The 14,458-nt window shown below is 34.8% G+C and overlaps 1 long non-coding RNA gene across 2 annotated transcripts in view; it reads left to right on the forward strand.

Annotated features, from left to right (window-relative positions):
* The window catches only part of LOC143238548 (uncharacterized), a 22,543-nt gene continuing 8,085 nt past the window's right edge, over nt 1-14,458 (forward strand). Inside the window, exons 1-2 of one of the 2 annotated variants that reach the window (XR_013020635.1) lie at nt 1-103; nt 11,700-11,747. This is a non-coding gene — a long non-coding RNA (uncharacterized LOC143238548). Of the gene's footprint in view, nt 104-11,288; nt 11,548-11,699; nt 11,748-14,458 lie in introns of those variants that run through there. The other variant, XR_013020634.1, reaches the window with a different exon arrangement.

The following is a 14,458-nucleotide window of genomic DNA, read 5'->3' on the forward strand; positions in this document are numbered from 1 at the left end:
GTAGCAACATGATCAGCTTATGTATAAAAGACTGGTGTGCTGTTGAACATTTTAGCAATTCTCAGAGGGAAAATAAAGGTTGAGAAAACTTTGGGTGAGAAAGGTATGTATCTACTGGAAATATATTTTCAATGTTAGAAAATGTTAATGTTTCAACTTAAAAACTTTATATTGTCACCAAAAACATTACCAAATTTGAAAAGTTGTATCTTTACCTCTGATGTTAGAAAAAAAAGTAATGCCACTACTAATAATGATGTTACCTTCTAACAATTATTCTTTGTTTACACAAAGCTGTTTTGATTAGTAAATAACTGTTACTGTAATGTAAGGCCTAAGTGCATGTCTAAAGAAATATAGTTAAATGAAAAATTTATCAGACTTAGCAGTAAAAATAACAGTGTATAATTGCTTATTGCAATCTGCAGTCATTCTAGAAAGAAAAAATAGAAAGTTTATTTTATTTGATATTTTTTTATTTTGTTTGTTTGTTTGTTTTGAAATTTCGCACAAAGTTACTCGAGGGCTATCTATGCTAGCCGTCCCTAATTTAGTAGTGTAAGACTAGAGGGAAGGCGGCTAGTCATCACCACCCACCGCCAACTCTTGGGCTACTCTTTTACCAACGAATAGTGGGATTGACCGTCACATTATAACGCCCCCACGGCTAGGAGGGCGAGCATGTTTGGCGCGACTCGGGCCCGAACCCGCGACCCTCAGATTACGAAGCGCACGCCTTAACACGCTAGGCCATGCCAGGCCCTTCTTTTTTATTATTTGGTGGCTACAAGGTCAGTTAATACCAGAATAGAGAAAATAACTGATAAAATATAAAGTTATACTAAAACTTGTGATACTCAGTTATGAGGCTCTACAGATTAGCAAATGAAATATTAAAACTTAGATGAAGTAAAGTATTTTTATTCTTAGCAGGAAAATCAACTTGTACTTGGACTGACTCATTAAAAGCTTTATAAATTCACAGACAAAGCTTTAGCAAAAATACAAAATTAAAAATAAGAATTTTTTGTGTACGACAAAATTGTCATATTTACCAAAAGTTTGTCAAATTTTATGATACACTTAATTCATTAAAAGTTATAGTATGTATCATTTCATGGTTATAAGATCACTTGATCCTAGAGGGTTAAGAGGACAGAGAGGGTTTTGCAACCCTTGCTTTCCAAGATGTTGTTACACTTGAAATGTTACACTATGTTCAAATGCAGTTACATAGATGCTAACACATCTGAAATTATTGGTTTCCTTGGTTTTGCATCATATTACTGATATTTTATGCAGCACCATTGTCTCTTCTCCTCAAAATTGAGATGCACTTTGAATGGACTGAGGATTATGAACAAATGTTCTGATCCCTAAAGTTGGCATACCCCCAACAAGACATGAAGTTTTTGTTGGACACCAGTGCTAAGGATGGAGAAATTAGGACAGTGTTATCACAGTTGCAAGATAGAAAAAAATGTGTAAATGAATATGCTAAACATATGCTTACTGATCCTGAATGCAGATGCTGTACATGTAAAACAAGAAGAAAACTGCTTGAAGTTTTTGTCTTTGTAAAGCACTATTGACACTACTTATATAATAAAAAGTTCACCATCAGAGTGAACATGGTTTGCTGAAATGAATAATGACCTTTAAAAATGAAGAAGGGGTGATAGCATATTGGATAACAATGTTTCAAGAATATGACTTTGTCCTGGTACATCGCCCAGGCTTGCAACAGAAAAATGCAGATAGATTTTATTTTTGCTACATTGTAAACCCCCCATGTGTTCATTGAATGCCCTAGTTTTGGACACTGTGAGGGTTGCAATGATTTCTGTCATGGCAACATGAAGCACACAATTGTCTAAATATTATCTGAACATTGTACCTTTATGATGGATGAAAATGCAGGTTGTGAAAGTACTGCAATAGGTGAAACGTAATACCTGTGTAGTAAAACTTTTTCTGCCTGATCAAGCTAGTACTAAACTTATAACAAGAAAAGGTTCCTAAGAAGACACAATGAATGCATATATATATATGTATTAGTCATCAAAAGTAAGGGCCACATCACCTATCCTAAGTCAGTTTTTTGTGTATGAAGTAATATTGCAGTCTGATCCACCTTTTCTTCTAATTATAACCATGCTCTATCCATGTGATAGCAGAGCAGATAAAAATAAAGAGAATGAGGCTAGAGTGAAAGATAAGCTGTATTTGGCTGTTGACCAGCAGCGATGACAGATGGCAATGCAGCTATACACAACAGTACTAGTCAAGTTGAAACTTACTGAAGCTTGGCAGACTGAGAAGGTATGTAAGTATTAAGAATATATCTTGTATGGGTGATATAAGGAATGACTTAATGCAAGACACATAGAAATGTTGTTTGACCATGTTATAGTTTTTATAACACCAGTTCTAAAGGAATTTTAGAACTTGTCATGATTGTACTGAGTAGTTAAAACCCTTTTGGACATATGCACTTAACTAAACTCTTGAACAAGTGGAATTCATCTGTATTAGGAATGTGTAATCTATGGGTGAGATAGGCCACAAGTACTTGCATAATCTTCAGAAATGTCACTTGACCAAAATATAGTTTTATAACCCTCCACCTTGCTGACACAATGGGCATGTTATAGCTTACTACATCTGTCAGCAGGCAGGTCTTGAGATTTCCTCATTGCTGAGTATCAGGGTCTAACATAAATAAAGGTTATTTCCATAGTATATCACAATTATTGCTTAACCTATTTATTTCTTAACATAGACTTAGTTTTAATGAAACTCATTATTATTTCACAATTAATTTTGCTAATTATCCTAATGTGTATAGTGGATCTACTTTTTCACTCCTTTGGGAAACCTATTTATCTGAAAATAACATACTGTTAATCCCTGGAGATAATCTGTAAATTAACTTCAATAAGATTACTTCATACCTTTCTTTTCTCAAGATAAATCATAAGATCTTAAGTTATCCCTGTAATATAATCATCCCTGAGATAATCCTAGTATTTATCTGAACACTTTCCAAGAAGTCAGTGTTTTCTTTCTTACATAGGGAGAACAAAACCTATTTCAAACTAGGCATAACTAGTTATTTGTATAGAGAGATAGCTATCTCTTTTTTTTATCTTGTAATAAAAATATATATAAATACAACTTATTAGCAACTAAGTGCTGCCTTTACCCACCACAGTGCCAAAATCCTTTTTGTCTGTCACATTATCAAGAGAGTTACTTTCATCTGTTAAGCTTGTGTGATCCATTATGAAAACTCTAATCCATTACCTTGCACTTATTATAATTGGAAGAAATTTGACAAATACATGTCCATCTTACCAATTCATCCAAGTTATTGTGTAATACATCACCATCCTCATTACATCTAGAAGGTTTGGTGTTATTAGCAAAGTTGACTTGTTTAATAATTTTGCACTTATCAATATCATTAATGTTTATAAGAAAAAATAAAGATACAAGCAGTGGCCTTTTACACAACACTAGTGAAAAGGGTGAAATTTGATTACACTCCATTAATATCAAAAATTAATTTCTCCCATTGAAACACTTTACAATCCAATTAATTAGAATTTCCTCAACTTCAATGAAGTGATTTTTGAAAACCGAAGTCTGTCAATTTCTTGTGTTTTTCATTGTCCAGAAAATTAAGTAAAATACTCAAAAAATATAACAAGTTAGGGTGGCAAGATTTATTTTAAATTTGATTAATTCATATTGGCTTTTCTTTATGATAAAATATTTTAATGACTGAGTTTTTAAAGCTTTTGTAATGAAACTAGAATTTTACTCACTACAAAAGTAGAGCAAATACCTTTTAATTTCACCCCATTTAAAAAGAGGAGTAGCATTGGCAACTTTACAATCTTTGGGCAGCTATTCAACGTCTACTGACCTGCTAAAAATGAAAGAGAAGGGGTCATGTATCTTATTTTGCTGTGAGTTATTTCCACTCTCTCATTATTACCATTTACCACTGAAGGAGTGATACCTACATATTTCATGTCAATTACAGGTTTTCCATGAAATGCTGAGTTTTACGAATATTGCTTGTATCTTCTGTTCTAAAAGCAGAAGAGAATAGAATGTTTAAAAGCTCAGCCATTTTATATTCTTTGAACAAAATTTTGCCACCAATATCTTTTAAGGTACCAATTCCCATTTTAACCTTTTTTTATCTTAGTTTACATGAGAAAACCTTTGCTGTTAGTTTTACCTTTATCAACCAGCTCTTTAAAGTTTCTAAACTTTTGACATTTATCTGAGATTTTTTTTTTAATATCTGTAGAAAATCACTTAGTTTGATTATTCTTGTTATTTGTTTCTCTTTTATTAGCATGGCTGTCTTAAATTAAAAGCAACTTATTTTCAAAAATATACTATGTTTGTGTCATGTCACCTTTTAACTCATTTTCCTTATTCACTAATATCAAATTAATCTTCCTTCATAGCCAAAAATTGTCTTTCTAAAAATTAGAAGTTAAAATCTCATTTATTTTTATCTCAACATGTAGCAAAACATCAAACCTAATTATGCAGTAATCACTCCTCACCAAATATTCCCTTTTTTCAACTCTTGAAATTATTATTGGTTAATGATAAATCTAAAAACTAATAATTTCTTCTGGGTGACTCCCTGACCATTTGGTTTAGAAAACCCTCCAGAATCAATTCCATAAATTGCTTTCCCTTGATATTTGTCTAAGTACATTCCCAGTCAATGTATGTAAAATCTCCTATAATTATTGCCTTAGTATTCATATTAGTAGCAATCCTGATTTCTTTATAAAATTTCTCATTACCAATTAAAATCTTGATATTCTGTAAATCCTTAATTCTACCACTCCTTACATGGTGAGGGGACCTACTATAGAAGGTGTAGTCTTTTTGTTTTACATCCTCCGGGACCTGAATGTCCACCCACATATTGCCGTGCATGGCGACCCATGAAGGGGAAGAGAGGATCTTGGTGATTGAGGGGTCCAATCCCAACACACCACTTTAGCCTTCAATTCCTGTAGACTAGTGGCCTTTGGATGCCTCCAAGATCAATTGTCTGGTCCTGTTTGGCTAGGGTCAACTGAGTACCAGTACTGGATATTCTCAATGGGTGTTATGTACATTGTTTTTGATGCTTGTGTTTGGGTAGAGTGTTTATGAAATTCTGGTGTTGCTGCATTGTCCTTATTTGGCATTGTAGTACATTCCATAGTAGGACTCCATGGTGGGTGGGGTCAGTGGATTCCCCAAATCCAAATAGAAATAAAATAATAAAAAACAGATCATCAGTAAATGACCATGTCTTGTTTGAAAAGCAGTCTCCACCTCCATCTACACCTTTGCCTCATGTTTTTCAGACAGACCTTTAGGCATATGTCTCCCTCTTTTATTCAGAAAGGATTAGAATAACTTGCTGACTCTCCTAAGTCAGTCAAGAAGCTACGTTATGGGAACTCTTTGTGGGGACATTTACCCCAAAACACGGTAAACTCCTCCTGAATTTGAAGGCCATTGGGGCTATACCCATTGATGTTACTATTCATGCTACTTTGAATTCCTTAAGAGGAGTTATTGTTGAGATGGATATGTAGAACATTTCACTGTCACAGATCCTCACTGGTTTCTCCAGTGAGGCATATATCCACTCAAAACATTAAAACATAAGGTTTCATGAACAGTTTGTTGATCAACAAACTAAATCAAAAGTGTCACTTTGAGCAATGATACCATAAATTTCTTCATTCTGTATTGCATTATACTAACGTTTGTGAGTGTATTATAGGTACATTTTGGGAAACAGTCAATAAAGCAAGCAATATGGCTCATATTTTTGTACCTTATTGTATATATTAGAGATAGCAAGTGTCAAATCATTTTTGCCAATAGAAAAAGGCTAAGCCTTTATTTAAGGCGAATTTTACAGAAAAAAGAAAACTTTGCAGTCAAAAGAACTACTCATACTGATTTATTTTTTTTATAAAACATATGTGCTAATAAATGAAACATAGAACTTGGTGCAGAAAAAACCTTTCCCGATTGGCAATCCGAACATTTTAGTTTTTATGTTTGCCGCTTAGAAAAGTACTGTGACGTAATAGTTGCCAAACAAACCGCCAATGCCAGCGCGTTGAATGTAAATAAACATGGCCAGTGCTTACGGAGAAACAAAGGTGGAGTCTGTTTTGACTTTGTGTTCTGAACAGTGTCGAGTAGCGCCATATCAATTCGAACCTACTCTGAACGAACCTAGAACAGTTACTTTTGACACAGATCTGACAAGTTCTAGTAATAAGGAGAGTTCCATGAGCGAGAGTAACAGAACTGTGAGTGATATAGATAGCGCCCAGACCGGTTGCGAGTCGGTCATACCTCCAGTGGAAGAATGGTAAGCCTAAGTCATGACAACAAATATGGTCTGTATTATTTCACGTGCAATTTTAAGCATCTCGAAACCTGTCTGGTGTTTATAAATTATTGGTATCACAGACTTGGTTTTATTTGTTTATACTTTATCGACATGGGCGTAGATTTTTTACACCCGATGGGGGGGATGATTTTTGCAACCACTTATGTGGACTGTTCAATTTGCAAATTGGTAATCTTGTTGCCACGATACTTGCATGTATACTTAAGCCTACTGACTGATACTTATGAACTATCGCTTAGATCGAAAAGATTAGAAGCACGCCTATATTAAAATGTACATTTCGGCTACTGAGAAAGCCTACATCTAGACCTAATTATGTAATTTGATTGGTTGGTAAGAACACGAGAATCACAAGAACAGCACAATTTGTAGGCCTGTGATGCAATAAAACAATTCAACAGACCAAACTGTAGGGGAGATGATTGTATGCACCATACCCCCCCCCACACACACCTAAAATGAAGGGGAGATGTATACCCTCCATCCCCCCAGGATCTACGCCCCTGTTTGCCGACTATGGTAAATAATACTCGACCCTTCCACAATCATTGTACCGGGTATTTATGACTCGTAACAAAATGAATTTCAATTATACGTCATAATTTTGTCTATGAAATCAAACTAGATGTAGCAGTCTGAATAGTTAATTTATCTTGAAATGTAAAATTTGAAAAATGGTATTCTTCAAACTTTTCCATATGTAAAAATGATACAAAAACATCTACAGAATGATCTACCAGCTTTTAAACTTGGAATATACTCTATTTGGAATAGATTTGTCCACTATCTAGACTAGGAAATCAAGGTTTCACTGACTTTCAGGTGCCACAAATGCAAAACATGCTCATGAATGTGAAATGTGTATATCTAGTTACATTCTTCAAAAACTTGTACTTTTTAAATTATTATATTATGCTAGTTATTGTTTATCGCTTTATACTGCACACATACATTTAAGTTTGTTCTTTTCGTGATGGCTTCAGAGGGGTGGAACCTGTACGCTGCAGGCTGAGATCAGTCCCCAGCTCTACATGAGGAAAGATGGTGGGGACGATCCTGTTTACTGCTGATGGTTTTTTCAGTCTCAACCTGCCTGGCTTGAAACCCACGGAATCCAAAACAGTGGGATCCGACACAAAACATGAGCGTTCAAAATGATCTTGACAAAGCTTTACATGGTGTGAAGGATACCAGTTCTTCTTATTGACCATCCGCACCCACTGTCGCCACCTTGCCGGTTCCTTCTCCTTGCACGGAAACGAAAAGGTTTCACCCGATGCCGAACCGTTTTTACAAACATAAGCAACGCAGTAAACCACGTTATCATAAAACGAACATAAAGTAGCAATATCAAGACAAAAAATAGTCTCACAAAGTATGTAATCTGAAAAAGCACCGATATATTTACATAAAACACCAGCAATGAATGGAACAAAATGGTCGGCGCGCAACAAAGCGTGTTTAGCAACTATTACATCACAGTTGTAAAACGTCACGGAAACAGCCGAAAGACCGAAAGGAACTTGAGTTCGAGGATCCGCATATTTTGTTTCATTTTTTACTCAAAAACTAAAGTGTTTAAAAATAAGGCAACCACACAGGAATTATACGTAACCAATGTACAGTTTCTAAGGCAATTATTAAATTTGTTGAAAATTCACCTTTAAGGGCATGGATATTGGCCATAAAATAGAAGGAACAGGGAGATCATTAAATCCAAATCTGCCATAATTATGTGATTCATTACAGGTATAACAGAAGTGTTAAATGAATGCAGTGATGATTTTACAGAGAAAAAGTAATCCAGCTACACATTACACAATTCATTATCTTACCTTATTTGCTCAAAATACATTGATATGTTAATTTTTCTAATTTCTAAGTAATTTTAAAGTTAAAACTGATTTTGTTCCCCTTCACCAGGTAGACTGGTTAATAGAAGAAGAATAAAAATCAAAATGTTTATTCTGATAATAAAGCAACATTTAAAAGTAAAACTAACTGTGTAGACTGTATATTTATATTGTCTTGAAAATGTTTATTCAAGCTAGGACAAAAGTTACTGTACAGCTGTATCTCAAGAAGGCTCATATGGGTATTAAAACTTTTATTAAAATAGAGTTAAACGTTTTGAACTTCGTGGATCATCTTCAAGAAGGTAAAAATGTTATTCTCTACTTTATTTTAATAAAAGTTTGAATATCAATAACAGCCGTCTTGAGATACATTATTACTTCAAGTGGGCTTCTCGTCATCACGAATTACTGTACAACTGAAACATGGTAATAAAGAAAATAATATGAAGATAATTGAAAGCGATTTAATTGTGTGTTTTATTGTTAGAAATTCAATATGTTCCAAAAAAAAAAGCTGTGAATCCACATTTCCCTATTTTGTACATTGACAGTCACTAAAATCATTAATTTCGAATATAACAACTCATTGTTCAGTAAAACGTTTAACCAAAATATTTTTTTTAAACTTTGTACAAGTGCTTTTTCAGAAATGCTTATTATAAACAACTCAAAAATATTAAGTTTGAGATTTCTTTATGTTCACATAAAAGTAGCAGAACTGACTAACTGAGCACATCAACTGGCCTTATACTTTATAAAGACAACTGCAACTTCTATCTAAACCTCAACCAGAGCTTTAAATTTTTAACCAGAAAACACTAATGTGATAAGTATTCTGTTCCTTAGTAATGATGGTACATGAAACCTCTGATACTGAGAAAGGGTCTGCAGTCCTATCTCATGATGTTGCCAGCTGTGCAACTTCTTCATAAACAAAGAGCCCACACTCTCATGTTGGCCCACAGATTTCTTCAATCTTTTTAATTACAGCTGTCTTATGTTTTCTGACATAGGTGGAAGCTTTTCTCTTACAAAACCTTGTGAAACCATTTTTCAGGTCAGCAGAATTAAATCTGTTTGTTCAGTGATCTTAAAAATGGTGCAAAAATTAGTGACAGGTGCAAAATCCTTTCTCTGCTACATCCATAATGCATTAATTGTCTGATCCCAGATTTTCCTTTCCATTTGTCTTCTCACCATGTGTTATTTCAGATATGGGTAGAAAAAAATGAAATGCTTACCTTTTTGTTTTTTATGTAAGGAAGAATTAAGATAAAAAATTGTATGTCAGTTATCCAAATGTTACATAGCAAATGTCAAACAAAAGACAAACAGTCACTGATTAAGCAATTAGAAATTTAAAGATCTCTTGTGACAACTCTACTTAACAATATTTGGAATTTGATATATCTTCAGAATTCATATGAAATAATTTGTGCACAGCTGTTTATATTTGGTTAAGTCTTCCTTATATTTGAGAACTTATCCTTACTATTAATTAAGAAAAAACACTCCTGATGGTATTTGATAGTCAGTCTTTGGTATTCTTTGCTTATGAGTAAGCAGTTTCAAACAGCTGCAAAATAGGTATATTTCCTTCACTCCTACACTTTTTGTATTCATTTGAATTTTATGTCTTTGCTTTCTGATTACCAGCAAATGTACTTATTCACAAGAACTTTCTTCCTGCTTGATGTTTTGAACCCTATCTTTTTTGTTTTTTTCAATGCTGTCTGTAGTTCATTCAGAGTCCATGAGTTGTATTTGGAGACCATGATCCCAGTAGCAAAATGTATTTCAAAATAAATATTTTTCCATCTCCACGTGGTGGATCCCTGAGATTGATGCTGCACCCAGCTTCTGCACAGTTTTATGTGGAGGGTGAGAATTTGTATCTTTTAGAGAAATGATCCACTTTTATATGGTGGGACACAGAGAATGATGTTGTATTCCAGCTTTTGTTCAGTTTTATCTGGATGACGTTACTGCTTTAGAGTAGATCCATCACATTTAGGTCACCACTTTGAGTGGGATCCCTCATCCTACCCTCACCTGGATTTTGGTTCTCAGTGAGTGATTTTGGATTGAAACTGTACCAAGCACATTAATTCTTACACATACTGTATGTTGGTTGTGTTTCTTTATCCTAACTCTATTTTATATTTTTGTTTCACCATTTCTACCTCTGTGCGTTGGATCCCAGAGGTTGATGTTGTTTACACGTGCACTCCAGCTTCTGTGGGATCCTGTCTAAAGGAAGATGGTGTTTGAGACAAATTTTCTCCCTTTCTCACTTCACCTATAAAAGATTTTATTACCTGAGGCTAGTACAATAGGGTCACTATATGATTGAGTTTGGTTTCATATGACCTGCTACATTGGTACATCCCTTCATGCCATCATTCATGTATGGGTTGTTGTGGATTTGTGCACATCTGCTCCATATCATAACTCAGTTAGAACAGTGCATAATTCTATTCTACTCAACCTGTGGTGAAGACTGTGTGGATCCTCCTCCTACCAGGGGTCAAAAGTTGTAATCTCAATGACACTTGTTTTTGTACTGGAGATGACTGGTTATTGCATCCTAGCCACTCTAAACCTTGGAGCACATCCATTTTTGCTTTCTCCACATTCCAGTTTGTAGGTGATTATTCTTCAGTTTTTCTTCACTATCATATTGGTATATTGCAGTTTGGATTCAAACTCACCCAGATTTTCTTTTTCTTTTGGTTATACTCTTCCAACTTTCTGCCTGTGTATGCAACATCTATTTCCACACTGGACACTGAGTATACATGGTAGAGAAGTGGTCTCCCACAACTATGTTTCTTTTCCAATGGGGTGTTCTTCAGAGACTTTTGAGGGATACTTCCTTCTATTCCCCATATGCTCCTTTCACCTGTTCACTGTAGGACTCTAGCCATACATGTGAGTATAAGTAATGTACCATCTCAGAAATTATTGTTTTCTAACACTGAAAATATATTTTTGATATATATTTACCTATGATGTTTCCTTTTCTGCCTAATCTCAAAGTGATAGTGTGGTAGACTTGAATAGAGGGATTCATTTATGTCAAGTGGGTGTATTGCATTGAAAGAGGGTTGTTGCATGATGATGTACATACATGAAGTAGTGTTAATGGTAGTTCGAGGCTTTGGTATGCATACAAGTTTGCATACAGAGGGCAGCACTGAGTGAGAATACCCATACATGTGAGAAAATGTAAGTAATTATTAGACATACATTTTAAATAAAGGAAAATAACAACATGCAATAATTGTAAAAGTATAATCCTAAAATTGTTTTTTTTTATTATAAATTTGTGTGTTTATGTGTATGAACGTACCACTAATAATTTGTTTCTTGAGTTACAGTGGGCCACATACTTCAGGGTAATTGTGCTCCAAATACAGAACTTCTCAGTAAGTCATAGAACAGTACTACAGCCATATTAAATGATGTGCTAGAAAAATAATATAGATCCTAGAATGTTACCAGACTATGGTAAATATTATTAACGTTAAATAAAAAAAATTAAATTACAGGATTTTCTTGTGATAGTAAATGAAACTAGTTTCCTATTAGTTGTGATTTAATTATAAACTTGTTACATTTCATCTTTGCTTTTAGTCACCATATATTTTCCATTGTCTATATATGAATCAAAATACATATGATATTTTAAATTTAGTTTGTTTACATATATACATACACTCAAACATATACTTGCAGTGATTGGCCAGAAAATTAGGAACCATATTGTAATAGTGTGCTTGGATAACTGTAAGCTTTAATTAATTAAAGTACAAATCCATCATGGCATATACTCTACTAGTTCCAGACACATATGTTCAATTTCCAAAATGGTACTATCTCCTTTCACCCAAAGCTATCTTGACCTTGATTTGTCCTCAAAGCATTGTTAAAATCTTAAAGAGCACACAAGTCTTTCATACCACTTCTGCCTGGCATGGCCAAGCATGTTAAGGTGTGCGACTCGTAATCTGAGGGTTGCAGGTTCTCATCTCCATTACACCAAACCTGCTCGCCCTTTTAGCCATGGGGGCATTATAATGTGACAGTCAATCCCACTATTCGTTGGTAAAAGAGTAGCCCAAGAGTTGGCAGTGGGTGGTGATGACTAGCTGCCTTCCCTCTAGTCTTACACTGCTAAATTAGGGACAGCTAGCACAGATAGCCCTTGAGTAGCTTTGTGAAAATTCAAAAAACAAACAAACAATCATACCACTTCATTTTTACATAATTTCAAGAACATGTGCTGATCATGTGATTATCCTCCTCCAGTGATGTTGCACCACCTATACTAGAGCAGTTAGCTCCCTCTACCATTACAGCACAATTATCATCTTCTCAATTGGCACTATAGTGTTCAGACATGTGTTTACATGTAAATTCTGCTCATTCATGTGTGGTTCCTTGTCAGTTTCAATTTAAATAGGTAAGTTAATCGTTAATTCCCAAATATACTTACCTCTGCTGACACTTATAGCTGTAACTAAGTCAACAAGATTTCTTCATTGCCCATATAAGCATTGGTGTTATTTTTTCTCACTTGCTCTAGTCTTTTATATCCACACTCTGTCGTTTTGGGGTATATTTATTTCATGATACTTTCCACCTACTTCAATATACCCTCCATCCTGGTACTGTATATAAGTGCATCATTCAGATAATTTTATCGTTTTTTTTAAACAAAGTGTCACTAATGGAGTTCCCAGTATTATGATCGTTTGGAAATAATTTGAATGCTGTTGTGTTACCGAGTTCAATTTCATAATTATCAAATTAATAATTGTTTTATTTGTTTTTCTTCCAACTGGCAAACCTATTGCAGTATGCATTCCCAGAATATTCTTTCCAACATGGAAGCAAATTGGATCCCTCCTCTCCTACCCCTGATATCTAGCATTGCACCACAATTCGGGAATGGGAAGTCATTCTTGGTTGAAGTTGTCAGTAAACTTATTCTTATTGAGAGAGAGACATACATTCAGATCTGTGGCATGCTTTCACAGGACTCTGAGGTTACAATTGAGAATGATTCTCCACATTTAAGAGAGTCTTTGGATTCACTTTCTTCCTTTGCCTTCTTTTAGTCTGTTGGATTTTTAGCCCCTCTGGAATTATGATAAATTTATAAACTCGTAGTACTGAGGTCCGATTGTTGATTCCCTCCAGTGGATGAGGCAACTGGCCCAAAGCTGCTTTGCTTTAACACAACAATTTACTTTAACTCACAAAACGCTTTTCCAAACAATGGTCTTCAACATAGTTTTGGCATATGAGAAACTAAAAGGAGGCTGCTTTGGAATAATGTCTTTGATTTGTTTGCTTTTGTTGATTCTTTGAGTGTAAGTAATATTTTGGGCTTTTTTCCCAGTTGTTTTTGAAACTGCAACTTACTTGATGGCATAAAGGGTTTGGAGCAAATTTTTTAGTTTTTTCTATGTACACAGCTATTGTGGTTCATGCTGGAAGGTTTACTTCTTAGTTACTTGAAGGTACAGTTAGGCCGTATCCAACATGTCAGAACTTCTTGATGTAGCCTACCACCACCAGGTGGAGGAATTTGTCTGACTCTCAAATAATACATCTGCTTCTTGAATTTTGGAGTTCTAAGTCAGAGTTATAGTTCACTTATCTAGGTCTATGTTCCCTGATGGAACAAACTAAGTGTACAGACTTATAACTCAAGTTCAACAGTTTACTTCCTTTCACTTCCCTTTGTTAGAAGACTTTCAGGATCCTCAGCTTCATTGATGACATTGTTCACATGCACATTGGTTTCATTTTTTAGCTTTTACATTTCTTTCAGTTGCTGTTAGAATATCAAATTTCCTGCAGGGGATCATGGCTCTGCCCCATTCATAAGTTCTAACCACTGACATCAGCCCTTTGATATATTGTCCAGGAGCTCTGCAGATCCTTGGGCTAATTTCAATATTTTAGTTCACATCTTCCTCATTATTGTTCACCCCATCTGTATGGTTTCTGTCTCCCACATTTCATCAGGATTTGGAACTTTGCTCTCTATTTATCTGAGTCTGGTTGGTCTGAGAGTGATGAAAGAGCTGGGCTATTTCCTTGGAAGTTTATTCCTGTCCATTGTTGG

Source organism: Tachypleus tridentatus, chromosome 13, assembly GCF_004210375.1.
Source record: "Tachypleus tridentatus isolate NWPU-2018 chromosome 13, ASM421037v1, whole genome shotgun sequence".
NCBI lineage: Eukaryota > Metazoa > Arthropoda > Merostomata > Xiphosura > Limulidae > Tachypleus > Tachypleus tridentatus.